The sequence below is a fragment of the Xenopus laevis genome, chromosome 8L (genome assembly GCF_017654675.1).
Source record: "Xenopus laevis strain J_2021 chromosome 8L, Xenopus_laevis_v10.1, whole genome shotgun sequence".
Classification (NCBI taxonomy): Eukaryota; Metazoa; Chordata; class Amphibia; order Anura; family Pipidae; genus Xenopus; species Xenopus laevis.
Window position 1 is genome coordinate 10,032,870 of NC_054385.1, and position 27,778 is coordinate 10,060,647.

Here is a 27,778-nt window from a genome sequence, read left to right on the forward strand (position 1 = left end):
AGAGATAAGGATATTAGAAGTTATTGAGGGGTTATAAGGCCATATGAAGACACAAGGCTGCAGGTTGAGTTATACAGGGAACTCAGACTACCACTCATGTATTATAATGTACCCCCCATTGTAAATGATAAGGATATTAGAAGTCACAGAGGGGTTGTTCTGTGACCATATAAAGGCACAAGGCTGCAGGCTGAGTTATACAGTGAACTCAGAGTATCACTCATGTATTATAAGGGATAATGTACCCCCTACTGTAAATGATAAGGATATTAGAAGTCACTGAGGGGGTCTGTGACCATATAAAGGCACAAGGCTGCAGGCTGAGTTATACAGGGAACTCAGAGTATCACTCATGTATTATAAGGGATAATGTACCCCCTACTGTAAATGATAAGGATATTAGAAGTCACTGAGGGGTTGTTCTGTGACCATATAAAGGCACAAGGCTGCAGGCTGAGTTATACAGGGAACTCAGAGTATCACACACATACCTGCTCACGGTCACTCTTCCGTATTGATTAGTTCTATCTGAAAAGAGCAGCAACTCGGTTATCGCCACCTGGTTATCACGTGGATGTCCCCTTTTATTAAACCCCGTCCTCGGTGTCCCCGATTTCATAATCGTGCAGGATGGGACAGAGATTGGGGGCGCTGCTCTGTGCGACACTGTAATGAGACTTAGAAACATTTTCTATATTATATACGAGTTTATAAACTGACCCTTCATGGATATTCCCTGTTCCAGCAGCCTGAGCCATGGAAAGCCAAAGTTTTTAGCTAGAGCTGCAATTGGTACAGAGCTGTCATGTGACTAGTGACTGGGCGGGACGTGGTCTACAGGCCTTGCTAGAGTTGTGGCCCTTTTACCAACTCCCTTCTGTAGGGGCCCCTCTTGTTTCTTATGTAACACAGATTTCAGCAATGCATTTCCATATTTCAGTCCCTCCTTTTTAATCCACTTCCTGGTTGCTAGGGGAAATTGGTCCTAGCAACCAGGTGGCCTCTGAAAATGCTCCAGACTTTACACACATTCAAATGAGTTGTTCACCTTTAAAATTAACTTTTCTTATGATATAGAGAGTGATATTCTGAGACAATTTGCAACTGGCTTTTAATTTATTATTTATAGTTTTTGAGTTATTTGGCCGCTCTCCAGTTTGCAACTTCTTTAAGCTGGTTGCTATGGTCCAAATTCCCCTAGCAACCATGCATTGATTTGAATATGAGACTGGAATATGAATAGGAGAGAGTGTGAATAGAAAGAGGAGTAATAAAAAGCAAGTTGTAGGTTCATTTAACAGCCTGGTACCAAATAAAGATGCCGCACTTCTTGTATTTATAATGAGACTGAACGCAGAACTGTCTGTTTTACTAAAAGGTGTAAATGAGAATAATAAAGAGCAAATAGAAAGAATGTCAGTAAAGAAGGACAGCCATGAAGCCTGTGGTGCAGCACATATAAGTGACAGTTGTGCTTGTTGTGTAGACTTTGTGTTGGTGCCACTTATCTGTAATCCCTGCTGTTGTCTCCATGAATTCCACGACACACAATGTGTAATCACTTAGTGGATATCCACGTTCCCAGGGAGTGCAGTATCCACTCTGTCGTCCTGCCTCTCCTGTTGTGTAGAACTGGCCCACTAGCTAAGCCGGGGTCGCTGACCCTAACGGACACTGGAACCTTCAGGTCTAACCCCAGAGAAGGGACCTGACTAATGAACCTTCTGCTTCTTATCAAACAATTCCCTGAGTCCCTAACTGGGCCCTAGATCTGCACCAGCTACAGTGAGGCCTATTGGAACAGGAACCTGAGGAGCCTCAATTGCAGTGAGAGTGAAATCCTTCCCTGACTAGGGTTGTACCTCACCCCTTTACAACTGAACACATAATGAATCCACAGCCTGTATGGCTAATTAGCAATTCATTTACATACATCATACATAGGGTTGCCACCTTTTATGGAAAAAAAATACCGGCCTTCCTGTATATTTATATTTTTTCCCTATTAATACCATTGGGATCAACCATTATTTTTACTGGCCAGGTTAGTACCCTGAAGGTACATGGCTGCACAGAGAGATCCCATAAAACTATGGCAGCATAGGTATTCCCTGTACTAAGCACAATTCAGCAGGAACAGTCCCCTAAGTTTGCTCATAGTCTGTACAGAGAGATCCCATAAAACTATGGCAGCATAGGTATTCCTCTGTACTAAGCACAATTCAGCAGGAAGAGCCCCTAAGTTTGCTCATAGTCTGTACAGAGAGATCCCATAAAACTATGGCAACATAGGTATTCCCGTGTACTAAGCACAATTCAGCAGGAACAGTCCCCTAAGTTTGCTCATAGTCTGTACAGAGAGATCCCATAAAACTATGGCAACATAGGTATCCCCTGTACTAAGCACAATTCAGCAGAAACAGCCCCAAAGTTTGCTCATAGTCTGTACAGAGAGATCCTATAAAACTATGGCAACATAGGTATTACCTGTACCTTTAAGCACAATTCAGCAGGAACAGCCCCCATTATGGCCCTATCACAAGAGTCTTAATACATTTAGAGAAGACAGTGGAGATGATACTTAACCTTTCTGCCTGCCCAGTGCTCCTTTTTCATTTAACAACCTCATTGAGTATTTGGATATAAATAGAGGAGTCACCATGTTTATTCTACTCCCAGGTGTTCCTTATACAGGCAGCCATCACTGATCTTAAAGGAGAACTAAACTCCCCTTTAGACAAAAGTCCCCAATGGCCCCCCTCCCCCTGCACAGTGTCACCCCTGAATTGTGTCTCCTTTAGAAATAGTGACGCACATATAGAGTCAGTGCAGCGGAGCTCACGGGCGCCATCTTCGGTATTCTCAGTAATGTGAGCACTGTATTGGCACATGCAGAGTTGGAGAAATCTTCTGGTTCGAGACAACTGCGCATGCGGTGAAAGTAAAGGAAATTTCCGAAGGGACCAGATTATTACCGAAGCGCCGGAAGATGATGCCCGTGAGCTCCGCTGCGCTGACTCTACATGTGCGTCACTATTTCTAGATGGGACACAATTCAGGGGTAACACTGAGCAGGGGGGGCAGCCAGTGGGGACTTTTGCCTAAAGGGGAGTTTAGTTCTCCTTTAAATGAGTTGTCCACCGAAACATAACTTTTTGCAATTGATTTTTATTATTTGTGGTTTTTGAGTTATTTAGTTTTTTATACAGCAGCTCTCTAGTTTGTAATTTCAGCAATCTGGTTGCTAGGGTCCAAATTACCCTAGCAACCATGCACTGATTTGAATAAGAGACTGGAATAGGAATAGGAGAGATAGTTATAAATACACTGGGCAGGATGATCAATGAATGAGCAGTTTGACTCACTGGCTCTGGAGAGAGCTGTGCCGGGTTATCAGGATCTCATTCTTTTTTCTTTCCTCCCGTTGGTGCTGGAGTGGTCGCCTTCTGTCATACTCCTTCATCTGTGGAGAAAATGGGACAGAGTTACACCATGCTTAGCTATGGATAAAGGGGAAGCAAACCAGAGTGTGAGCTCATACGCTTATCTCCCATAATTCCACAGGTTCTAAGTCGTATAAAAGTCAGTTTGAGGGTTATTGAGGTTTTGTTGCTTTTGTATCTCTTTCTGCTTAAAGCGAATCTGTCATCAGTTGAGAAGGAAACATATTGCAGAAGTGGCAAATGATTAGGTGCTGGGTTACATGAGTAACTAAGTGCTTCAGTGAGTGCTTTACAACAGACCCTACAGCTTTCACTGTGAGCAGAAAAACCTCTGTATCTATGGTTCACTCAAAAGAGGGACAAACGCACATTCCTGAATATAAAACATAATATAATTATACAATTATAATGCACCATTGTAGCTACAGCTTTGTCATAGGCAATTAACAGTCCATTGGATCAGGGCTACAGCTTCCAGCCCAAAAGCCAAGATGTGGATCAACAACATACAGGGTCGGACTGGGCCGGCAGCGATAGAAAAGATGTTATTTTAGATACTGGGGCATACAACTCCCAGCATCCTCCCTGCTAGTGCAACATACAGGAATATGTGGCACAACAGGATCAAACTTTTTGTTCTATATGTGACATTTGCTACTAAAGTTACACTTCCTACGCTGAATGCAGAACCCCCTGTACCCCCTCAGTGGTTGCCCCCATCACTGTCTCACTGATCTGTGTCTCTAGCCATTGCTAAACTACCCAGCAGTCCCTGTGATAACTAGTAGCTGAGCTGTAGTTCAGTGACAGACACAGAGCTAAATGGGGACAGGGGGAGTCCAGTCAGGGGTCCCAGGAGATCTGATGGGGGCGCTGCTTCTAAAGCTGCTTATGTTTGGACTTTATTAGTGTTGTTTTAGACTGTGCAAGTTTGATCTGTACCTGAGCATGTGATTGGCTGTCAGTTACTGGGATATCATGCCTTATCTCCGTGACATCACTCCCAGCTCAGCCCTGATTGGCTGAAAGCTGCAAGGAAGGTGATGTAACGGCTCAGGTACAGATGACCGTTATTTCATTTCTGGACTCAGAGGTAAGTGCAGCAGATCCATTTACGGGGAGCAGGGGGGGCATATTTAGATGATACAAAGGGCAATTTCGGGTGTTTTGTCACCCATCATTTATAGCAGCTTGGGTAGTGGGGCCATCGCTGCCAAAATTGTCCCATTGCCTAGCACTCTAATTGCTTGGGGAGCTGCTTGTCATGAAACTGTTCCAAATGACATGTGTGTGACAAGCAGGAAAGGGGGGAGTCATTTAAGGCAACTTGGCATGACTTTCCTGCAATAAATACACTATGATGGTATAAGATCCATTGTGCTCTCTGGCTATTACTTTATTTACATGTGACATGTCTGTAATTGTACACGGGGACTGCAGCCTGTTGAGAGGCACTGAACATATATTCCATTAATACTGACTTGTCTTTTTATTTGGATACAGACACCTACATATTACACTTATACAGGGAATCAGCTGAAAATGGGCTTCTGATGGCAGCCCTGCCCCCCAATCTACTAACACATGTGGGTGTCAAAGTGCCTAAAATCTCCCCATATTCCTCTCTAATGGGAGTGAGCAGAAAAACTTCTAGTTCTAAGGCAATGGGTGTTTGGTTTACTTGTTTTTGTAGTTTTTTCTGAACCATTAGACAATTTTCTCTGCCTCTGCTGTAAATGCCAACGGTCATTTTCCAACTGTCATTTGCCAACGGTCATTTGCCAACGGTCATTTGCCAACGGTCATTTTCCAACAGTCATTTGCCAACGGTCATTTGCCAACGGTCACACTCATCGTAGCGACAGTCAGTGGCCTCAGCACTAGAGTGGGGGACGGTTCAGAGAGGCTTAAGTAGAAAGACAAGTAGCACAAATCAGAAGAATAAATGTCTGCCCTTAGGATTCCTGCCATTATGGGTGCAGGGGGCACTGATCAGAGCAGAGCTGGTTATGGGAAGCAATAGGAATGTGGCCCCTGTATTGATATAACCAAGGAATCATAGAGCATGATGGGATCTGTAGTCCTGTTACAAGCCAGCCCTGATCATGACATTATAAGCAATACAAACGCTACCTACCTCTTATGGTCAACCCTTATAGTGCATCATGGGAGATGAAGGCCCTTTCCACATGCCAGTGATAAAAGTCTACAGCCTGGTTGCCCAACATTTTTGTCAGCTAAATAGCACACGCAACAGCAGTCAGGCTCCCTCACTTCCAGTAATAGCCTTATAGTGGGTAAAGACCTCACAGTGCATTATGGGATCTGTAGTTTATGCATTGCCATTTATTTGCTCCTTCTAACAGTCTCTTATTTCTCCCTAAAAAGTGAAATATCCTGTGCGATTTGAGAGAGAGAGAGAGATATTGTGAGAGAGAGCGATTTGAGAGAGAGCGATTTGAGAGACAGCTATTGTGAGAGAGAGAGATCAAAAGAAGAAGAGAGAAGCAAGGAGAAGAAGAAAGAAGAGAAAGAAGAAAGAAGAGAAAGAAGAAAGAAGAGAAAGAAGACTTCAGTGACCCCCTGCCAGAGATAACATCTTCCCATTTGGGATCCTCTGGACAAAGGTACTGCTCCTGTATTTCCCCCTCTATAACATGTGCTTGGAACAGTAAGATTAGCTTATCCCTTGGCTGTAGGAGTTGCCATGTTGCTCATTATAGATGTAGCTATTGCTGTTCTTCTTTATTCTCACCTGTAGATTTGTGAGTCGGGGGATTCATCTTTTATCTGTCCCTGTACATGGCAGCCCCCCCCTCCCCGGTTGGTCCCAACCCACTATTGTCCCTGAAATTGACTGTACAGCCCCACCCCAGCAATGCACTTTATCCCACTAGTAAAAACTGGACTGTATGTTTCCCAATTCCTGGGCACCCCTAACATGGGGCTCCGCTGGAAAATGTCCAGGGTGGGGCAAATGATGTATTATGCAAATTAGAGCAGATGGGGAGCCAATCAGAGCATTAGAAAAGTTCCAGTTCAACAGGTTCATGAAAAACACAATAAAATAGGGCTCATTTACTATTGCGCTGGGCATAATATCATGACAAATAAATCCTATTAGTAAATGTGCTTGTTCCTATGTGCTGTCCCTATACATATGGCACCTCTCCACATTAACTCTAACCTTCCCAAATCTCTATTTTATATTACAGGGGCGTCGGAGATGGGCCTGCGTGCCATCATGGACCTTTATATAAAAGGCAATCAGAAGGTAAGTCTGCTCTCTAAAGTGGCTGCTGATAAAGGTACCCGAGGGGTTAAAGGGGATACTAACCCAATGATAAACATTGTGTATCTTCCATATAAATGTGATTAAATAGAAATATAACAGGGTTTAGCTTAGTGTTTGCCCCGACTGTTACAATTCCCATATTTAGTGTTAGAACCTACTAGTGAGAGATTCCATGTTATTTGCTCTGTCTATAGAGATCAATGTAACAGCTCCCCTAGTGGTAATAAATACTTATTGCTTTGCTTATTGTGCCTATGGGAAGAAATTGTTACTCTCATTATTACTGGGGATTAAACACAAACTGCTGGAAACCTTAATGTCTTCTTGTTTCTTACATTTCTCTAGGGCTTAGAGTGGATCTACACGGAGGAGGAGGGGATCTGTGAGATCCTGGAGTTTGAGGGACCACTGGCGGCCCTTTATTTGAAGTGCATGAGGCAGGACATCATATGCCAAATGAAATGGGCACTCTTTGATTATTGGATGGCCAAAGACAACATGCGAAACACCAGGTGGTGGAAGATCAGATTGATGTCCGAGTTCCAGCAGGACAAGAGGAAGGCCAAAGCCCAACTGAGATACCTCTACAAAATACTAGAGGCGATAAACAGGGCAATTCTCCGAAGAACATGGAGAGATATCCAGGTACAGCATCTAATGAATATATTTCTTAAAATATCACTATTTTGTAATGGAAAGTATAAGGGGCTGATGTATTGAAATCCATTGCAATGCTGTGATTTTGTGAAAAACAACCACAAAAAGAACATATAACTCCTGCGCAACTGAAACCTATTGAGATGCCATAGAAACCAATGGGAAGTGTATATTCATCATTTTGGCAAGGAATTGGGATTGATCAAAAGGCTTGAAAATAAAGAGAAACCTGCGATTTGCAACTTGTCCCATGATCACAAAAAGTCGAGGGAAATGGTGCAAAAGCATTTAGTATAGTAATGTTAATTTGCGTACCTGCCATATTTCTGATTAAAATGCCCCAAAATGTAATGGAATTTCTACAGAGATATCACTTGCTAATGTAAAAACCTGTGGTATGAGTTTAACGTTATTTTGTTTGTTTTTGCAGACAGCCCTCACATCCACCAAGCGGCCACCAACACCACCGGCAGTTTCCTCTGTGTAAGTCATCTTCATGACACAGAGGTGAGTGAGCCATTCGCAATTCCACCAGCGCTGCCTCCACTCTAATCCACCATAATTCCACACATGGTGCTCCCCCCTTATAACTAAAATATGGTCCCATAGACAGGAGCACCCTTAAGCCACTTGGTAGACCCTGCATTCCTTTCCACTCCATCCCTCAGACTTAAGAAGCCGGGTCTATAGTCTGCCTGCGGTCCAATGGAATGGAATGGAATGCAGTGTTCACCTAGCAGCTTAATGGCGCTCATGTGTATGCTACCATATTCCCCTCTGTTTCAATTCCCTCCACTGTAATTCCACCAGCGGTGCCCCCACTTACACCTGTAATATAGTTTCACAGACAGGAGCACCCTTAAGCTGCTCGGTAGACCCTGCATTTCTTTTTACTCCATCCCACAGTCTGCAAAGCCGGGTCTGTAGGCTACTTGGGGTCCAATGGAATGAAAGGAATGCAGTGTTCACCTAGCAGCTTAATGGTGCTAATGCGTATGCTGCCCTATTCCCTTCTGTTTCCCTCACCCTGCTTCCCTTGCTTTAATTTGGTGCATTGATCCTGGGAGAAAATCCGATCGCCGTTAAGGGGTCAGGAAGGAATTTTTTCCTCTAGTGAAGCAGATCTTGCTAGAGGTTTTTGCCTTCCTCAGGATCAAATAGCATAGTTTATCTAATTATTATCAATAAAACTGTGACTTACACAGATTTAACACCAAGCTGTTGTGTGTGTGTCTTTATTCTGGGTACTGGTCACATTTGGGAGGGGTAACATATAGACGGGGCGGGATGTGTGAAAATGGAATGAATAAGCTGAGAAGAAACAGAAAAGTTAAAGAAGAATGAACGTGAAATTTACCCATGTTCTTGTTTTATAAAAAACTCTGCTTTCCATGGTATAAATCAGTGTGATTCCTTACACCCCACCCAGCACTTCAGTACCTGTGAGTGACACGTGCCAGTCCTCCTGTGGGTACAGCTGGATTAACTGGTTGGAGATTCTGTTTCTAATGGTCATTCCTGGGAATCTCCCTCCATTCCCCATCATTGAATGTAGTCTGTATACTCATGTTCCCACTGGCATATACAGACATAACAAAGCTGGAGGGAAAGATAAAAATATATATAATTGAGTTTGAAGTGATACTGACTCTCAAATGTATTGCAGTAAGAACAAATCCTTCTAAAAGGGAAGTAAAAACACAAGACACATATTTACTGTATTTCAGTGCACAGGGATGTTATCCATAAGGCACAATTCAGCAGGTACGATGCCATTCTCCCTTTCATAGTCAGACATTTCTGGTGCTATCGCCATAGGGGTGAAGGTTAAAGTGCACAACACAATATTCATTGGGCAGATAAGAAGTTGCCTGTGGGTACAAAGCCTAAACCTGTCTCTGTAGGGATACTTGTGCAGTCATTGCCCCCGTGTACTCCGAAAGCAAAGCAAAAGAACAATAATGTACAGAATCCATCCATGTTATAGAACCCCCATACTAAGGGAAATTATTTCTGATTTGTGACACACAGGTAACTATTTTCTATGAGATCCATTCCCTTTTCCAATTATATGGATCCCCTGTCCTGTTGTTACTTTTGCTCCCCCCAGAATTTTATTTTAAAAACAGATCTTGGTTAGGGCAGAATGAGGGGGTGTAACTATATAGAAAGTAGGCCCTGTCACTGTTGGGGGGGGGGAGTAATGACTGATCAGCAGTATTACAACAAATATTTTATTCCTTACTTCCTACTTAGAAGTGGATTGGTATCTTTATGGATATACAGAGATTTCAGTGGATATATGTAAAGCCCCAGATACACAGATGTTAATAAAAATGAGTATTAATGTACAAGGTTGCTGCACCTAACACTATATCTCCTGTACTGAGTCCTGTGATCTACCCACAGCGCTTGTCTTCCATTGCCGGCCGTCCCACCTCCATATGATGTTGTGCATTAGGCCTAGTTAGGATTTTACCCCCCTCTTGACTAAAGTCAGCCATAGACGAGCCATTCAGGTGTATTTTCAGGTCAAACAGAAGGAACACGTATGAGGGTCGGCTTTCTGTTGTGCTGATCTTTTGTTCAAACAGCAGCTTCTCTATTTACTTATCTGCCAAAACCCCCTGAACTGAGCAACATGATGTACTGGCAGATTATATTTATACACCTATCTGATTCCCAAACTGACCAAAGTCCATGGGGTACAAGGTAGGAGATGGATAAGGGGTGCAAGGAGAAGCAAGCAGATCTGTATTCATGGTGCAACTGCTCCGTGTGGGGCACAGAGACCTGTACCAATTTAAATAATGAATAGTGATATAATGACGACAGTGTGCAATAATGGTGGCCTGCACTTGTTCTCTGCCTTCCACTTAATAAATGAACCCTGGGTCTTACTGACACATGTATGACACTATGTAGGCCAGACCATATGTACTCAAAAGGTGAAAGAGACATAACCACATCTGCATACATACATTAGTGAACAGGACCCTTACTGAAAGGTGAAGACATTGGTGGCCAAGGGAAAAAGAAACATTGGGGTTCAGTGAAACTTACCTCTAAAATTCAGCAGCAGATACTTCTTCACCCCCTTTGGTGGCTTCTTATCCGGTGGATCCTTCATCCTTCTCCAGCGACAGCAGAGTCAGCGACAGCAGCAGGAACTGTGCCCACATGCTGGTGGCCCTGTGCAGAATGAGAGAGGTGAGAGGCACTGGGAAATCAGAATAAAGGACATTACACTGCATTCAGGCCGACAGTGGCATCTGGTGGGTTAACTCTGTGCAGCAGCCACAGGTAGCCACGGGCACACTTACTGCACTGTAATGCTCACTCACTCACACTCCCTCTCTGATGCGCAGACAAACAAGCAGAATTAGGGTCTCACCCACATGGCAGCAGCAGCAGCACCATTTTGGTGGGCAGGTAGTTGCTTCCATACATACATGCCAACATATTACTTGGGTATAAACTCCCATAACCCCCTGCTCTAATCAGACCTTGTGGGATGTAGTAGATCCTTCTCCGCTGGTGCAGTAGGTAGAAAATCAGTAAAGCAGAGTAAGTCAGGGCACTGAGGTTGGCAGAATATCACTGGGTTGTCCAAGAGCTGAATCTGAGTCTGGTGGAGAGGTGGGAAAAGATAAGTGGTACTGACTCCCCTCTGTGCTCCTCCATGTTCCACACCAGGCTTTGGTGGTAACTCTCAAAGCTTTCTCTCCAACCACTTCCGGAAATGTAATCAGATTCTCCTTCTTGAGTTAAACTCTGAATGAAATACATCCCCACTCTCACTTTACTGTGCAAGGTCCTTCTCAATCCTCCAGTTATTGACATCATTGTATGGGGAGCAGGTGACCTGTTGCTGGTGGGAGCTCCCACGCCCCCTTCATATCTGCACAAAGAGAAGATCTATGTAAGCCTGCAGTCCAGTCACATTTAAAGGGGAAAGTATTACCTTGGTCATTTATAATGCCCTGCAAGTGAGAACAGGAGGAGACAATGAGGATTCTCATTGAGTTTAGTTCCAAACTGATGGCAGAATAGATTTTCAATGTGCTCCCAAATGAGGCTGCTGGGTAAATAGTCACCTCACAGGGTACGTGTGTTTGTGCGAGTGAAGCCAAAAAGGGACAGGTTTGCCAAGAGTGTTCCTGAGAGAGATCTGAGAGCCCAACACCACTTCCAATGGGTGATCTGGGAAAGGCCTCCCTGGTTTGTACAAACTGCCACTGTTTCCATGACAACACAAGTCAAGTGCAGCAAGTGAGTGCATTTGTGTTACTCTTTAGCTCCAGGCTGCCTAGAAAGGCACTGCTCATGATGTGGTTGTGGGGCCTGGAATGTGTTAGTAGTGACAGGTGGAGGTACAACAGTGGCAGCATCACAAGCAAGGCTATGCACCGTGCCAGCAGATGGAAGAGTAGGCACACCTAGAACAACACAATGTGAGAACACAGACACAAAAAAACACATTTTTCATTTTTTTTATCAATAAAAATAAATTTGTTGTCAGTGGAAAAAAAAATATTTTCTTCTAAATTATTTTGCAGAATTTTGCCTGGACAATGAAAAACAAAAAGCTGGGTGAATCTAGGATACATTTACCTGGAGAGCCAATTGCTTTACATGAGATTTCAGCTCCTCTGACTGAAATAATAAGGATATTAGAAGAAACTGAGGGGTTGTTCTGTGACCATATAAAGGCACAAGGCTGCAGGCTGAGTTATACAGGGAACTCTGAGTATCACTCATGTATTATAAGGGATAATGTACCCCCTACTGTAAATGATAAGGATATGAGAAATCACTGAAGGGTTCTGTGACCATATAAAGGCACAAGGCTGCAGGCTGAGTTATACAAGGAATTCGGAGTATCACTCATGTATTATTAGGGATAATGTACCCCCTACTGTAAATGATAAGGATATTAGAAGTCACTGAAGGGTTCTTCTGTGACCATATAAAGGCACAAGACTGCAGGCTGAGTTATACAGGGAACTCTGAGTATCACTTGTGTATTACAAGGAATAATGTACCCCCTACTGTAAATTATAAGGATATTATAAGTCAGTGAGGGGTTGTTCTGTGACCATATAAAGGCTCAAGGCTGCAGGCTGAGTTATACAGTGAACTCTGAGTATCACTCATTTATTATAAGGGATAATGTACCCCCTACTATAAATCATAAGGATATTAGAAGTCATTGAGGGTTTGTAAGGCCATATGAAGACACAAGGCTGCAGGTTTTTATACAGGGAACTCTCAGAATTACTAAAGTATTATAAAGGATAATGTACCCCCTACTGTAAATCATAAGGATATTAGAAGTGATTGAGGGGTTGTAAAGCCATATGAAGACAGAAGGTTGCAGCTTGAGCATACAGGGAACTCAGACTACCACTCATTAGGGATAATGTACCCCAACTGTGAATGATAAGGATATGAGAAGTCACTGAGGAATTCTGTGACCATATAAAGTAATAAGGCTGCAGGTTGAGTTATACAGGGAACTCTCAGAATTACAAAGGATAATGTACCCCCTACTGTAAGAGATAAGGAAATTAGAAGTTATTGAGAGGTTATAAGGCCATATGAAGACACAAGGCTGCAGGTTGAGTTATACAGGGAACTCAGACTACCACTCATGTATTATAATGTACCCCCCTTTGTAAATGATAAGGATATCAGAAGTCACGGAGGGGTTGTTCTGTGACCATATAAAGGCACAAGGCTGCAGGCTGAGTTATACAGGGAACTCTAAACATCACTTGTGTATTATAAGGGATAATGTACCCCCTACTGTAAATGATAAGGATATTAGAAGTCACAGAGGGGTTGTTCTGTGACCATATAAAGGCAAAAGGATGCAAGCTGAGTTATATAGGGAACTCAGACTACTACTCATGTATTATAAGGGATAATGTACCCCCCATTGTAAATGATAAGGATATTAGATGTCACTGAGGGGTTATGTGACCGTATAAAGGCACAAGGCTGCCGGCTGAGTTATACAGGGAGCTCTGAGTATCACTTCTGTATTATAAGGGATAATGTACCCCCTACTGTAAATGATAAGGATATTAGATGTCACTGAGGGGTTCTGTGACCATATAAAGGCACAAGGCTGCAGGCTGAGTTATACAGGAACTCTGAGTATCACTCATGTATTATAAGGGATAATGTACCCCCTACTGTAAATGATAAGGATATTAGACGTCACTGAGGGGTTGTTCTGTGACCATATAAAGGCTCAAGGCTGCAGGCTGAGTTATACAGTGAACTCTGAGTATCACTCATTTATTATAAGGGATAATGTACCCCCTACTATAAATCATAAGGATATTAGAAGTCATTGAGGGGTTGTAAGGCCATATGAAGACACAAGGCTGCAGGTTGTTATGCAGGGAACTCTCAGAATAACAAGTATTATAAAGGATAATGTACCCAGTAATGTAAATCATAAGGATATTAGAAGTGATTGAGGGTTTGTAAAGCCATATGAAGACACAAGGCTGCAGGTTGAGTTATACAGGGAACTCAGACTACCACTCATTAGGGATAATGTACCCCAACTGTGAATGATAAGGATATGAGAAGTCACTGAGGGGGTTATGTGACCATATAAAGGCACAAGGCTGCAGGCTAAGTTATACAGGGAACTCTAAGTATCACTCATGTATTATTAGGGATAATGTACCCCCACTGTGAATGATAAGGATATTAGAAGTCACTGAGGGGGTTCTGTGACCATATAAAGGCACAAGGCTGCAGGCTGAGTTATACAGGGAACTCTGAGTATCACTTGTGTATTATAAGGGATAATGTACCCTCTACTGTAAATGATAAGGATATTAGAAGTCACTGAGGGGTTCTGCGACCATATAAAGGCACAAGGCTGCAGGCTGAGTTATACAGGGAACTCCGAGTATCATTTGTGTATTATAAGGGATAATGTACCCCTTACTGTAAACGAAAAGGATATAAGAAGTCACTGAGGGGTTCTGTGACCATATAAAGGCACAAGGCTACAGGGTGAGTTATACAGGGAACTCTGAGTATCACTCATTTATTATAAGGGATAATGTACCCCCTACTATAAATCATAAGGATATTAGAAGTCATTGAGGGGTTGTAAGGCCATATGAAGACACGAGGCTTCAGGTTGTTATACAGGGAACTCTCAGAATTACTCAAGTATTATAAAGGATAATATAACCCCTACTGTAAATCATAAGGATATTAGAAGTGATTGAGGGGTTGTAAAGAAATATAAAGACACAAGGCTGCAGGTTGAGTTATACCGGGAACTCAGACTACCACTCATAAGGGATAATGTACCCCAACTGTGAATGATAAGGATATTAGAAGTCTCTGAGGGGGGTTATGTAAACATATAAAGGCACAAAGCTGCAGGCTGAGTTATACAGGGAACTCTAAGTATCATTTGTGTATTATAAGGGATAATGTACCCCCTACTGTAAATGATAAGGATATTAGAAGTCACTGAGGGGTTCTGTGACTATATAAAGGCACAAGGCTGCAGGCTGAGTTATACAGGGAACTACGAGTATCATTTGTGTATTATAAGGGATAATGTACCTCCTACTGTAAATTATAAGGATATTAGAAGTCACTGAGGGGTTCTGTGACCATATAAAGGCACAAGGCTGCAGGCTGAGTTATACAGGGAATTCTGAGCATCACTCATGTATTATAAGAGATAATGTACCCCCTACTGTAAATGATAAGGATATTAGAAGTCACTAAGGAGGGTTATGTGACCATATAAAGGCACAAGGCTACAGGCTGAGTTATACAGGGAACTCTGAGTATCACTCATGTATTATAAGGGATAATGTACCCCCTACTGTAAATGATAAGGATATTATAAGTCAGTGAGGGGTTGTTCTGTGACCATATAAAGGCACAAGGCTTCAGGCTGAGTTATACAGGGAACACTGAGTATCACTCATGTATTACAAGGAATAATGTACCCCCCATTGTAAATTATAAGCTATGAGAAGTCACTAAGGGGGTTATGTGACCATATAAAGGTACAAGGCTGCAGGCTGAGTTATACAGGGAACCCTGAGTATCACTTGTGTATTATAAGGGATAATGTACACCCTACTGTAAATGATAAGGATATTAGAAGTCACTGAGGGGGTTATGTGACCATATAAAGGTACAAGGTTGCAGGCTGAGTTATACAGGGAACTCCGAGTATCACTCATGTATTATAAGGGATAATGTACCCCCTACTGTAAATTATAAGGATATTAGAAGTCACTGAGGGGTTATGTGACCATATAAAGTCACAAGGCTGCAGGCTGAGTTATACAGGGAACTCCGAGTATCACTCATGTATTACAAGGCTGCAGGCTGAGTTATACAGAGAACTCCGAGTATCAATTGTGTATTATAAGGGATAATGTACCCCCTACTGTAAATGATAAGGATATTAGAAGTCACTAAGGAGGGTTATGTGACCATATAAAGGCACAAGGCTGCAGGCTGAGTTATACAGGGAACTCTGAGTATCACTCATGTATTACAAGGAATAATGTACCCCCCATTGTAAATTATAAGGATATGAGAAGTCACTAAGGGGGTTATGTGGCCATATAAAGGTACAAGGCTGCAGGCTGAGTTATACAGGGAACCCTGAGTATCACTTGTGTATTATAAGGGATAATGTACCCCCTACTGTAAATGATAAGGATATTAGAAGTCACTGAGGGGTTGGTCTGTGACCATATAAAGTCACAAGGCTGCAGGCTGAGTTATACAGGGAACTCTGAGTATCACTCATGTATTATAAGGGATAATGTACCCCCTACTGTAAATGATAAGGATATTAGAAGTCACTGAGGGGTTGGTCTGTGACCATATAAAGGCACAAGGCTGCAGGCTGAGTTATACAGTGAACTCTGAGTATCACTCATGTATTATAAGGGATAATGTACCCCCTACTGTAAATGATAAGGATATTAGAAGTCACTGAGGGGTTGTTCTGTGACCATATAAAGGCACAAGGCTGCAGGCTGAGTTATACAGGGAACTCTGAGTATCACTTGTGTATTATAAGGGATAATGTACCCCCTACTGTAAATGATAAGGATATTAGAAGTCACTGAGGGGTTCTGTGGCCATATAAAGGCACAAGGCTACAGGGTGAGTTATACAGGGAACTCTAAACATCACTTGTGTATTATAAGGGATAATCTACCCCCTTCTGTAAATGATAAGGATATTAGAAGTCACAGAGGGGGTTATGTGACCATAAAGGCACAAGGCTGCTGGCTGAGTTATACAGGGAACTCTGAGTATCACTCATGTATTATAATGTACCCCCCAGTGTAAATGATAAGGATATTGGAAGTCCCTGAGGGGTTCTGTGAAAATATAAAGGCACAAATCTGCAAACTGAGTTGTACAGGGAACTCTGAGTATCACTCATGTATTATTAGGGATAATGTAACCCCACTGTGAATGATAAGGATATGAGAAATCACTGAAGGGTTCTGTGACCATATAAAGGCACAAGGCTGCAGGCTGAGTTATACAAGGAATTCGGAGTATCACTCATGTATTATTAGGGATAATGTACCCCCTACTGTAAATGATAAGGATATTAGAAGTCACTGAAGGGTTCTTCTGTGACCATAAAGGCACAAGGCTGCAGGCTGAGTTATACAGGGAACTCTGAGTATCACTTGTGTATTATAAGGGATAATGTACCCCTACTGTAAATGATAAGGATATTAGAAGTCACTGAGGGGTTGTTCTGTGACCATATAAAGGCACAAGGCTGCAAGCTGAGTTATATAGGGAACACAGACTACTACTCATGTATTATAAGGGATAATGTACCCCCCATTGTAAATGATAAGGATATTAGATGTCACTGAGGGGTTATGTGACCGTATAAAGGCACAAGGCTGCAGGCTGAGTTATACAGTGAACTCTGAGTATCACTCATGTATTATAAGGGATAATGTACCCCTACTGTAAATGATAAGGATATTAGAAGTCACTGAGGGGTTGTTCTGTGACCATATAAAGGCACAAGGCTGCAAGCTGAGTTATATAGGGAACACAGACTACTACTCATGTATTATAAGGGATAATGTACCCCCCATTGTAAATGATAAGGATATTAGATGTCACTGAGGGGTTATGTGACCGTATAAAGGCACAAGGCTGCAGGCTGAGTTATACAGTGAACTCTGAGTATCACTCATGTATTATAAGGGATAATGTACCCCTACTGTAAATGATAAGGATATTAGAAGTCACTGAGGGGTTGTTCTGTGACCATATAAAGGCACAAGGCTGCAAGCTGAGTTATATAGGGAACACAGACTACTACTCATGTATTATAAGGGATAATGTACCCCCCATTGTAAATGATAAGGATATTAGATGTCACTGAGGGGTTATGTGACCGTATAAAGGCACAAGGCTGCAGGCTGAGTTATACAGGGAGCTCTGAGTATCACTTCTGTATTATAAGGGATACTGTACCCCCACTGTAAATGATAAGGATATTAGAAGTCACTGAGGGGTTCTGTGATCATATAAAGGCACAAGGCTGCAGGCTGAGTTATACAGGGAGCTCTGAGTATCACTTGTGTATTATAAGGGATAATGTACCCCCTACTGTAAATGATAAGGATATTAGAAGTCACTGAGGGGTTCTGTGACCATATAAAGGCACAAGGCTGCAGGCTGAGTTATACAGGGAACTCTGAGTATCATTTGTGTATTATAAGGGATAATGTACCCCCTACTGTAAACGAAAAGGATATAAGAAGTCACTGAGGGGTTCTGTGACCATATAAAGGCACAAGGCTACAGGGTGAGTTATACAGGGAACTCTGAGTATCACTCATTTATTATAAGGGATAATGTACCCCCTACTATAAATCATAAGGATATTAGAAGTCATTGAGCGGTTGTAAGGCCATATGAAGACACAAGGCTGCAGGTTGTTATACAGGGAACTCTCAGAATTACTCAAGTATTATAAAGGATAATATAACCCCTACTGTAAAGCATAAGGATATTAGAAGTGATTGAGGGGTTGTAAAGCCATATAAAGACACAAGGCTGCAGGTTGAGTTATACCGGGAACTCAGACTACCACTCATTAGGGATAATGTACCCCAACTGTGAATGATAAGGATATTAGAAGTCTCTGAGGGGGGTTATGTAAACATATAAAGGCACAAAGCTGCAGGCTGAGTTATACAGGGAACTCTGAGCATCACTCATGTATTATAAGAGATAATGTACCCCCTACTGTAAATGATAAGGATATTAGAAGTCACTGAGGGGTTCTGTGACCATATAAAGGCACAAGGCTGCAGGCTGAGTTATACAGGGAACTCTGAGTATCACTTGTGTATTATAAGGGATAATGTACCCCCTACTGTAAATGATAAGGATATGAGAAGTCACTAAGGGTGTTCTGTGACCATATAAAGGCACAAGGCTGCAGGCTGAGTTATACAGGGAACTCCGAGTATCACTCCTGTATTATAAGGGATAATGTAGCCCCTACTGTAAATGATAAGGATATTAGAAGTCACTGAGGCGTTCTGTGGCCATATAAAGGCACAAGGCTACAGGGTGAGTTATACAGGGAACTCTAAGCATCACTTGTGTATTATAAAGGATAATGTACCCCCTACTGTAAATGATAAGGATATTAGAAGTTATTGAGGGGTTATAAGGCCATATGAAGACACAAGGCTGCAGGCTGAGTTATACAGATAACTCTGAGTATCATTCATGTATTATAAGAGATAATGTACCCCCACTGTGAATGATAAGGATATGAGAAATCACTGAAGGGTTCTGTGACCATATAAAGTCACAAGGCTGCAGGCTGAGTTATATAGGGAACGCTAAACATCACTTGTGTAATATAAGGGATAATGTACCCCCCTACTGTAAATGATAAGGATATTAGACGTCACAGAGGGGGGTTATTTGACCATATAAAGGCACAAGGCTGCAGGCTGAGTTAAAAAGGGAACTCTGAGTATCACTTGTGTATTACAAGGAATAATGTACCCCCCACTGTAAATGATAAGGATATGAGAAGTCACTAAGGGGGTTATGTGACCATATAAAGGAACAAGGCTGCAGGCTGAGTTATACAGGGAACTCCATGTATCACTTGTGTATTATAAGGGATAATGTACCCCCTACTGTAAATGATAAGGATATTAGAAGTCTCTGAGGGGGTCTGTGACCATATAAAGGCACAAGGCTGCAGGCTGAGTTAAAAAGGGAACTCTGAGTATCACTTGTGTATTACAAGAAATAATGTACCCCCCACTGTAAATGATAAGGATATGAGAAGTCACTAAGGGGGTTATGTGACCATATAAAGGAACAAGGCTGCAGGCTGAGTTATACAGGGAACTCCATGTATCACTTGTGTATTATAAGGGATAATGTACCCCCTACTGTAAATGATAAGGATATTAGAAGTCTCTGAGGGGGTCTGTGACCATATAAAGGCACAAGGCTGCAGGCTGAGTTAAAAAGGGAACTCTGAGTATCACTTGTGTATTACAAGAAATAATGTACCCCCCACTGTAAATGATAAGGATATGAGAAGTCACTAAGGGGGTTATGTGACCATATAAACGCACATGGCTGCAGGCTGTTATATAGGGAACTCAGACTACCATTCATGTATTATAATGTACCCCACATTATAAATGATAAGGATATTGAAAGTCCCTGAGGGGTTATGTGACCATATAAAGGCACAAGGCTGCAGGCTGAGTTATACAGGGAACCCTGAGTATCACTTGTGTATTATAAGGGATAATGTACCCCCTACTGTAAATGATAAGGATATTAGAAGTCACTGAGGGGTTCTGTGACCATATAAAGTCACAAGGCTGCAGGCTGAGTTATACAGGGAACTCCGAGTATCACTCATGTATTATAAGGGATAATGTACCCCCTACTGTAAATGATAAGGATATTAGAAGTCACTGAGGGGTTGTTCTGTGACCATATAAAGGCACAAGGCTGCAGGCTGAGTTATACAGGGAACTCTGAGTATCACTCATGTATTATAAGGGATAATGTACCCCCTACTGTAAATGATAAGGATATTAGAAGTCACTGAGGAGGGTTATGTGACCATATAAAGGCACAAGGCTGCAGGCTGAGTTATACAGGGAACTCCGAGTATCACTCATGTATTACAAGGAATAATGTACCCCCCATTGTAAATTATAAGGATATGAGAAGTCACTAAGGGGGTTATGTGACCATGTAAAGGTACAAGGCTGCAGGCTGAGTTATACAGGGAACCCTGAGTATCACTCATGTATTATAAGGGATAATGTACCCCCTACTGTAAATGATAAGGATATTAGAAGTCACTGAGGGGTTGTTCTGTGACCATATAAAGGCACAAGGCTGCAGGCTGAGTTATACAGGGAACTCAGAGTATCACACACATACCTGCTCGCGGTCACTCTTCCGTATCGATTAGTTCTATCTGAAAAGAGCAGCAACTCGTTTATCGCCGCCTGGTTATCACCCCTTTTACTAAACCCCGTCCTCGGTGTCCCCGACTTCATAATCGTGCAGGGTGGGACAGAGATTGGGGGTGCTGCTCTGTGCGACACTGTAATGAGACTTTTTTCTATATTATATACGATTTTATGAACCGACTCTTCATGGATATTCCCTGTTCCAGCAGCCTGAGCCATGGAAAGCCAAAGCTTTTAGCTAGAGCTGCCATTGGTACAGAGCTGTCATGTGACTAGTGACTGGGAGGGATGTGGCCTACAGGCCTTGCTAGAGTTGTGGCCCTTTTACCAACTCCCTTCTGTAGGGGCCCCTCTTGTTTCTGATGTAGCACAGATTTCAGCAATGCATTTCCATATTTCAGTCCCTCCTTTTTAATCCACTTCCTGGTTGCTAGGGGAAATTGGTCCTAGCAACCAGGTGGCCTCTGAAAATCCAAACTAGACAGTTAATGAACAAAATGCTCCAGACTTTACACACATTCAAATGAGTTGTTCACCTTTAAAATTTACTTTTCTTATGATATAGAGAGTGATATTCTGAGACAATTTGCAACTGGCTTTTAATTTATTATTTATAGTTTTTGAGTTATTTGGCCGCTCTCCAGTTTGCAACTTCTTTAAGCTGGTTGCTATGGTCCAAATTCCCCTAGCAACCATGCATTGATTTAAATATGAGACTGGAATATGAATAGGAGAAAGTGTGAATAGAAAGAGGAGTAATAAAAAGCAAGTTGTAGGTTCATTTAACAGCCTGGTACCAAATAAAGATGCCGCACTTCTTGTATTTATAATGAGACTGAACGCAGAACTGTCTGTTTTACTAAAAGGTGTAAATGAGAATAATAAAGAGCAAATAGAAAGAATGTCAGTAAAGAAGGACAGCCATGAAGCCTGTGGTGCAGCACATATAAGTGACAGTTGTGCTTGTTGTGTAGACTTTGTGTTGGTGCCACTTATCTGTAATCCCTGCTGTTGTCTCCATGAATTCCACGACACACAATGTGTAATCACTTAGTGGATATCCACGTTCCCAGGGAGTGCAGTATCCACTCTGTCGTCCTGCCTCTCCTGTTGTGTAGAACTGGCCCACTAGCTAAGCCGGGGTCGCTGACCCTAACGGACACTGGAACCTTCAGGTCTAACCCCAGAGAAGGGACCTGACTAATGAACCTTCTGCTTCTTATCAAACAATTCCCTGAGTCCCTAACTGGGCCCTAGATCTGCACCAGCTACAGTGAGGCCTATTGGAACTGGAACCTGAGGAGCCTCAATTGCAGTGAGAGTGAAATCCTTCCCTGACTAGGGTTGTACCTCACCCCTTTACAACTGAACACATAATGAATCCACAGCCTGTATGGCTAATTAGCAATTCATTTACATACATCATACATAGGGTTGCCACCTTTTATGGAAAAAAAATACCGGCCTTCCTGTATATTTATATTTTTTCCCTATTAAAGGAGAAGGAAAGGCTGGAGACACTTGGGGTGCCAAACGTTAGGCACCCCCAAGTGATTGTAGCGACTTACCAAAAACCCAGGGCCGGTGCTCCTATCAGGAGAAATCTGCACTGGCCCTGGGTTATAGGAGCGAGCACCACGGAGATATCTACTTCCGTCTTCGCGCAGCTGCGCATTTCCCCGGACTGACGCATGCGCATTTGAACGAAAAAGCCAACTTTAAAGTTAAAGTTCGGCTTTTAGTTCTAATGCGCATGTGCAGCTGCGCGAAGACGGAAATAGATCTCTCCATGGTGCTTGCTCCTATAACCCAGGGCCAGTGCAGATTTCTCCCGATAGGAGCACCGGCCCTGGGTTTTTGGAAAGTCACTACAATCACTTGGGGTGCCTAACGTTTGGCACCCCCAAGTATCTCCAGCCTTTCCTTCTCCTTTAATACCATTGGGATCAACCATTATTTTTACCAGCCAGGTTAGTAAAATACCGGCCAGGTGGCAACCCTGAAGATGCATGGCTGAACAGAGAGATCCCATAAAACTATGGCAGCATAGGTATTCCCCTGTACTAAGCACAATTCAGCAGGAACAGTCCCCTAAGTTTGCTCATAGTCTGTACAGAGAGATCCCATAAAACTATGGCAGCATAGGTATTCCTCTGTACTAAGCACAATTCAGCAGGAACAGCCCCAAAGTTTGCTCATAGTCTGTACAGAGAGATCCCATAAAACTATGGCAGCATAGGTATTCCTCTGTACTAAGCACAATTCAGCAGGAACAGCCCCAAAGTTTGCTCATAGTCTGTACAGAGAGATCCCATAAAACTATGGCAGCATAGCTATTCCCTGTACTAAGCACAATTCAGCAGGAACAGCCCCAAAGTTTGCTCATAGTCTGTACAGAGAGATCCCATAAAACTATGGCAACATAGGTATTACCTGTACCTTTAAGCACAATTCAGCAGGAACAGCCCCCATTATGGCCCTATCACAAGAGTCTTAATACATTAAGAGAAGACAGTGGAGATGATACTTAACCTTTCTGCCTGCCCAGTGCTCCTTTTTCATTTAACAACCTCATTGAGTATTTGGATATAAATAGAGGAGTCACCATGTTTATTCTACTCCCAGGTGTTCCTTATACAGGTACCCATCACTGATCTTAAAGGAGAACTAACCCCCCTTTAGTCAAAAGTCCCCAATGGCCCCTCCCCCCTCTAGAAATAGTGACACACATGCAGAGTCAGCGCAGCGGAGCTCACGGGCGACATCTTCGGTATTCTCAGTAATGTGAGCACCGTATTGGCACATATGCAGAGTTGGAGAAATCTGCCGCTTCGAGACAACTGCGCATGCGGCAAAAGTAAAGGAAATTGCCGAAGGGACCAGATTATTACCGAAGCACCGGAAGATGGCGCCCGTGAGCTCCGCTGCACTGACTCTGCATGTGCGTCACTATTTCTAGAGGGGACACAATTCAGGGGTAACACTGTGCAGGGAGGGCAGCGGAGGGGGGCCAGTGGGGACTAGAGGGGGTTAAGTTCTCCTTTAAATGAGTTGTCCCCCTTAACATAACTTTAAGTATGATGTAGAGAGTGATATTCAATTTGCAATTGGTTTTTATTATTTGTGGTTTTTGAGTTATTTAGTTTTTTATACAGCAGCTCTCTAGTTTGTAATTTCAGCAATCTGGTTGCTAGGGTCCAAATTACCCTAGCAACCATGCACTGATTTGAATAAGAGACTGGAATAGGAATAGGAGAGATAGTTATAAATACACTGGGCAGGATGATCAATGAATGAGCAGTTTGACTTACTGGCTCTGGAGAGAGCTGTGCTGGGTTATCAGGATCTCATTCTTTTTTCTTTCCTCCCGTTGGTGCTGGAGTGGTCGCCTTCTGTGATACTCCTTCATCTGTGGAGAAAATGGGACAGAGTTACACCATGCTTAGCTATGGATAAAGGGGAAGCAAACCAGAGTGTGAGTTCATATGCTTATCTCCCATAATTCCACAGGTTCTAAGTCGTATAAAAGTCAGTTTGAGGGTTATTGAGGTTTTGTTGCTTTTGTATCTCTTTCTGCTTAAAGCGAATCTGTCATCACTTGAGAAGGAAACATATTGCAGAAGTGGCAAATGATTAGGTGCTGGGTTACATGAGTAACTAAGCGCTTCAGTGAGTGCTTCACAACAGACCCTGCAGCTTTCACTGTGAGCAGAAAAACCTCTGTATCTATGGTTCACTCAAAAGAGGGACAAACGCACATTCCTGAATATAAAACATAATATAATTATACAATTATAATGCACCATTGTAGCTACAGCTTTGTCATAGGCAATTAACAGTCCATTGGATCAGGGCTACAGCTTCCAGCCCAAAAGCCAAGATGTGGATCAACAACATACAGGGTCGGACTGGGCCGGCAGCGATAGAAAAGATGTTATTTTAGATACTGGGGCATACAACTCCCAGCATCCTCCCTGCCAGTGCAACATACAGGAATATGTGGCACAACAGGATCAAACTTTTTGTTCTATATGTGACATTTGCTACTAAAGTTACACTTCCTACGCTGAATGCAGAACCCCCTGTACCCCCTCAGTGGTTGCCCCCATCACTGTCTCACTGATCTGTGTCTCTAGCCATTGCTAAACTACCCAGCAGTCCCTGTGATAACTAGTAGCTGAGCTGTAGTTCAGTGACAGACACAGAGCTAAATGGGGACAGGGGGAGTCCAGTCAGGGGTCCCAGGAGATCTGATGGGGGCGCTGCTTCTAAAGCTGCTTATGTTTGGACTTTATTAGTGTTGTTTTAGACTGTGCAAGTTTGATCTGTACCTGAGCATGTGATTGGCTGTCAGTTACTGGGATATCATGCCTTATCTCCGTGACATCACTCCCAGCTCAGCTCTGATTGGCTGAAAGCTGCAAGGAAGGTGATGTAACGGCTCAGGTACAGATGACCGTTATTTCATTTCTGGACTCAGAGGTAAGTGCAGCTGATCCATTTACGGGGAGCAGGGGGGGCATATTTAGATGATACAAAGGGCAATTTCGGGTGTTTTGTCACCCATCATTTATAGCAGCTTGGGTAGTGGGGCCATCGCTGCCAAAATTGTCCCATTGCCTAGCACTCTAATTGCTTGGGGAGCTGCTTGTCATGAAACTGTTCCAAATGACATGTGTGTGACAAGCAGGAAAGGGGGGAGTCATTTAAGGCAACTTGGCATGACTTTCCTGCAATAAATACACTATGATGGTATAAGATCCATTGTGCTCTCTGGCTATTACTTTATTTACATGTGACATGTCTGTAATTGTACACGGGGACTGCAGCCTGTTGAGAGGCACTGAACATATATTCCATTAATACTGACTTGTCTTTTTATTTGGATACAGACACCTACATATTACACTTATACAGGGAATCAGCTGAAAATGGGCTTCTGATGGCAGCCCTGCCCCCCAATCTACTAACACATGTGGGTGTCAAAGTGCCTAAAATCTCCCCATATTCCTCTCTAATGGGAGTGAGAGCAGAAAAACTTCTAAGGCAATGGGTGTTTGGTTTACTTGTTTTTGTAGTTTTTTCTGAACCATTAGACAAATTTCTCTGCCTCTGCTGTAAATGCCAACGGTCATTTTCCAACTGTCATTTGCCAACGGTCATTTGCCAACGGTCACATTCATCGTAGCGACAGTCAGTGGCCTCAGCACTAGAGTGGGGGACGGTTCAGAGAGGCTTAAGTAGAAAGACAAGTAGCACAAATCAGAAGAATAAATGTCTGCCCTTAGGATTCCTGGCATTATGGGTGCAGGGGGCACTGATCAGAGCAGAGCTGGTTATGGGAAGCAGCCACACTGGGTACATGCAGGGGGAAATGGATTCAATAGGAATGTGGCCCCTGTATTGATATAACCAAGGAATCATAGAGCATGATGGGATCTGTAGTCCTGTTACAAGCCAGCCCTGATCATGACATTATAAGCAATACAAACGCTACCTACCTCTTATGGTCAACCCTTATAGTGCATCATGGGAGATGAAGGCCCTTTCCACATGCCAGTGATAAAAGTCTACAGCCTGGTTGCCCAAAATTTTTGTCAGCTAAATAGCACACGCAACAGCAGTCAGGCTCCCTCACTTCCAGTAATAGCCTTATAGTGGGTAAAGACCTCACAGTGCATTATGGGATCTGTAGTTTATGCATTGCCATTTATTTGCTCCTTCTAACAGTCTCTTATTTCTCCCCAAAAAGTGAAATATCCTGTGCGATTTGAGAGAGAGAGAGAGATATTGTGAGAGAGCGATTTGAGAGAGAGAGAGCGATTTGAGAGACAGCTATTGTGAGAGAGAGAGACATCAAAAGAAGAAGAAGAGAGAAGCAAGGAGAAGAAGAAAGAAGAGAAAGAAGAAAGAAGAGAAAGAAAAAAGAAGAGAAAGAAGACTTCAGTGACCCCCTGCCAGAGATAACATCTTCCCATTTGGGATCCTCTGGACAAAGGTACTGCTCCTGTATTTCCCCCTCTATAACATGTGCTTGGAACAGTAAGATTAGCTTATACCTTGGCTGTAGGAGTTGCCATGCTGCTCATTATAGATGTAGCTATAACTGTTCTTCTTTATTCTCACCTGTAGATTTGTGAGTCGGGGGATTCATCTTTTATCTGTCCCTGTACATGGCAGCCCCCCCCTCCCCGGTTGGTCCCAACCCACTATTGTCCCTGAAATTGACTGTACAGCCCCACCCCAGCAATGCACTTTATCCCACTACTAAAAACTGGACTGTATGTTTTCCAATTCCAGGGCACCCCTAACATTGGGCTCCGCTGGAAAATTTCCAGGGTGGGGCAAGTGATGTATTAAGCAATTTAGAGCAGACGGGGAGCCAATCAGAGCATTAGAAGAGTTCCAGTTCAACAGGTTCATGAAAAGCACAATAAAATAGGGCTCATTTACTATTGCGCTGGGCATAATATCATGGCAAATAAATCCTATTAGTAAATGTGCTTGTTCCTATGTGCTGTCCCTATACATATGGCACCTCTCCACATTAACTCTAACCTTCCCAAATCTCTATTTTATATTATAGGGGCGTCGGAGATGGGCCTGCGTGCCATCATGGACCTTTATATAAAAGGCAATCAGAAGGTAAGTCTGCTCTCTAAAGTGGCTGCTGATAAAGGTACCCGAGTGGTTAAAGGGGATACTAACCCAATGATAAACATTGTGTATCTTCCATGTAAATGTGATTAAAAAGAAATATAACAGGGTTTAGCTTAGTGTTTGCCCTGACTGTTACAATTCCCATATTTAGTGAACTTACTAGTGAAAAAATTCCATGTTATTTG

General features: G+C 42.8%; 1 long non-coding RNA gene across 3 annotated transcripts; it reads right to left on the reverse strand.

The window, feature by feature from the left end:
* Positions 1–413: 413 nt before the first annotated feature.
* On the reverse strand, positions 414–26,692 carry LOC121397103. Of its 3 annotated transcripts, XR_005963447.1 has the most exons (9): positions 26,435–26,692; positions 26,000–26,168; positions 24,245–24,342; positions 10,902–11,296; positions 10,459–10,587; positions 8,836–8,994; positions 5,125–5,840; positions 3,366–3,463; positions 414–677 (listed from the first exon to the last, which is right to left on the reverse strand). It is a non-coding gene; the product is annotated as an uncharacterized LOC121397103 (long non-coding RNA). The 3 variants fall into 3 exon arrangements; XR_005963446.1 differs by lacking the exon at positions 26,000–26,168 and having other exon boundaries at positions 417–677; positions 26,435–26,691; XR_005963448.1 differs by lacking the exons at positions 24,245–24,342; positions 26,000–26,168; positions 26,435–26,692 and adding an exon at positions 20,902–21,007 and having other exon boundaries at positions 417–677.
* Positions 26,693–27,778: the final 1,086 nt, after the last annotated feature.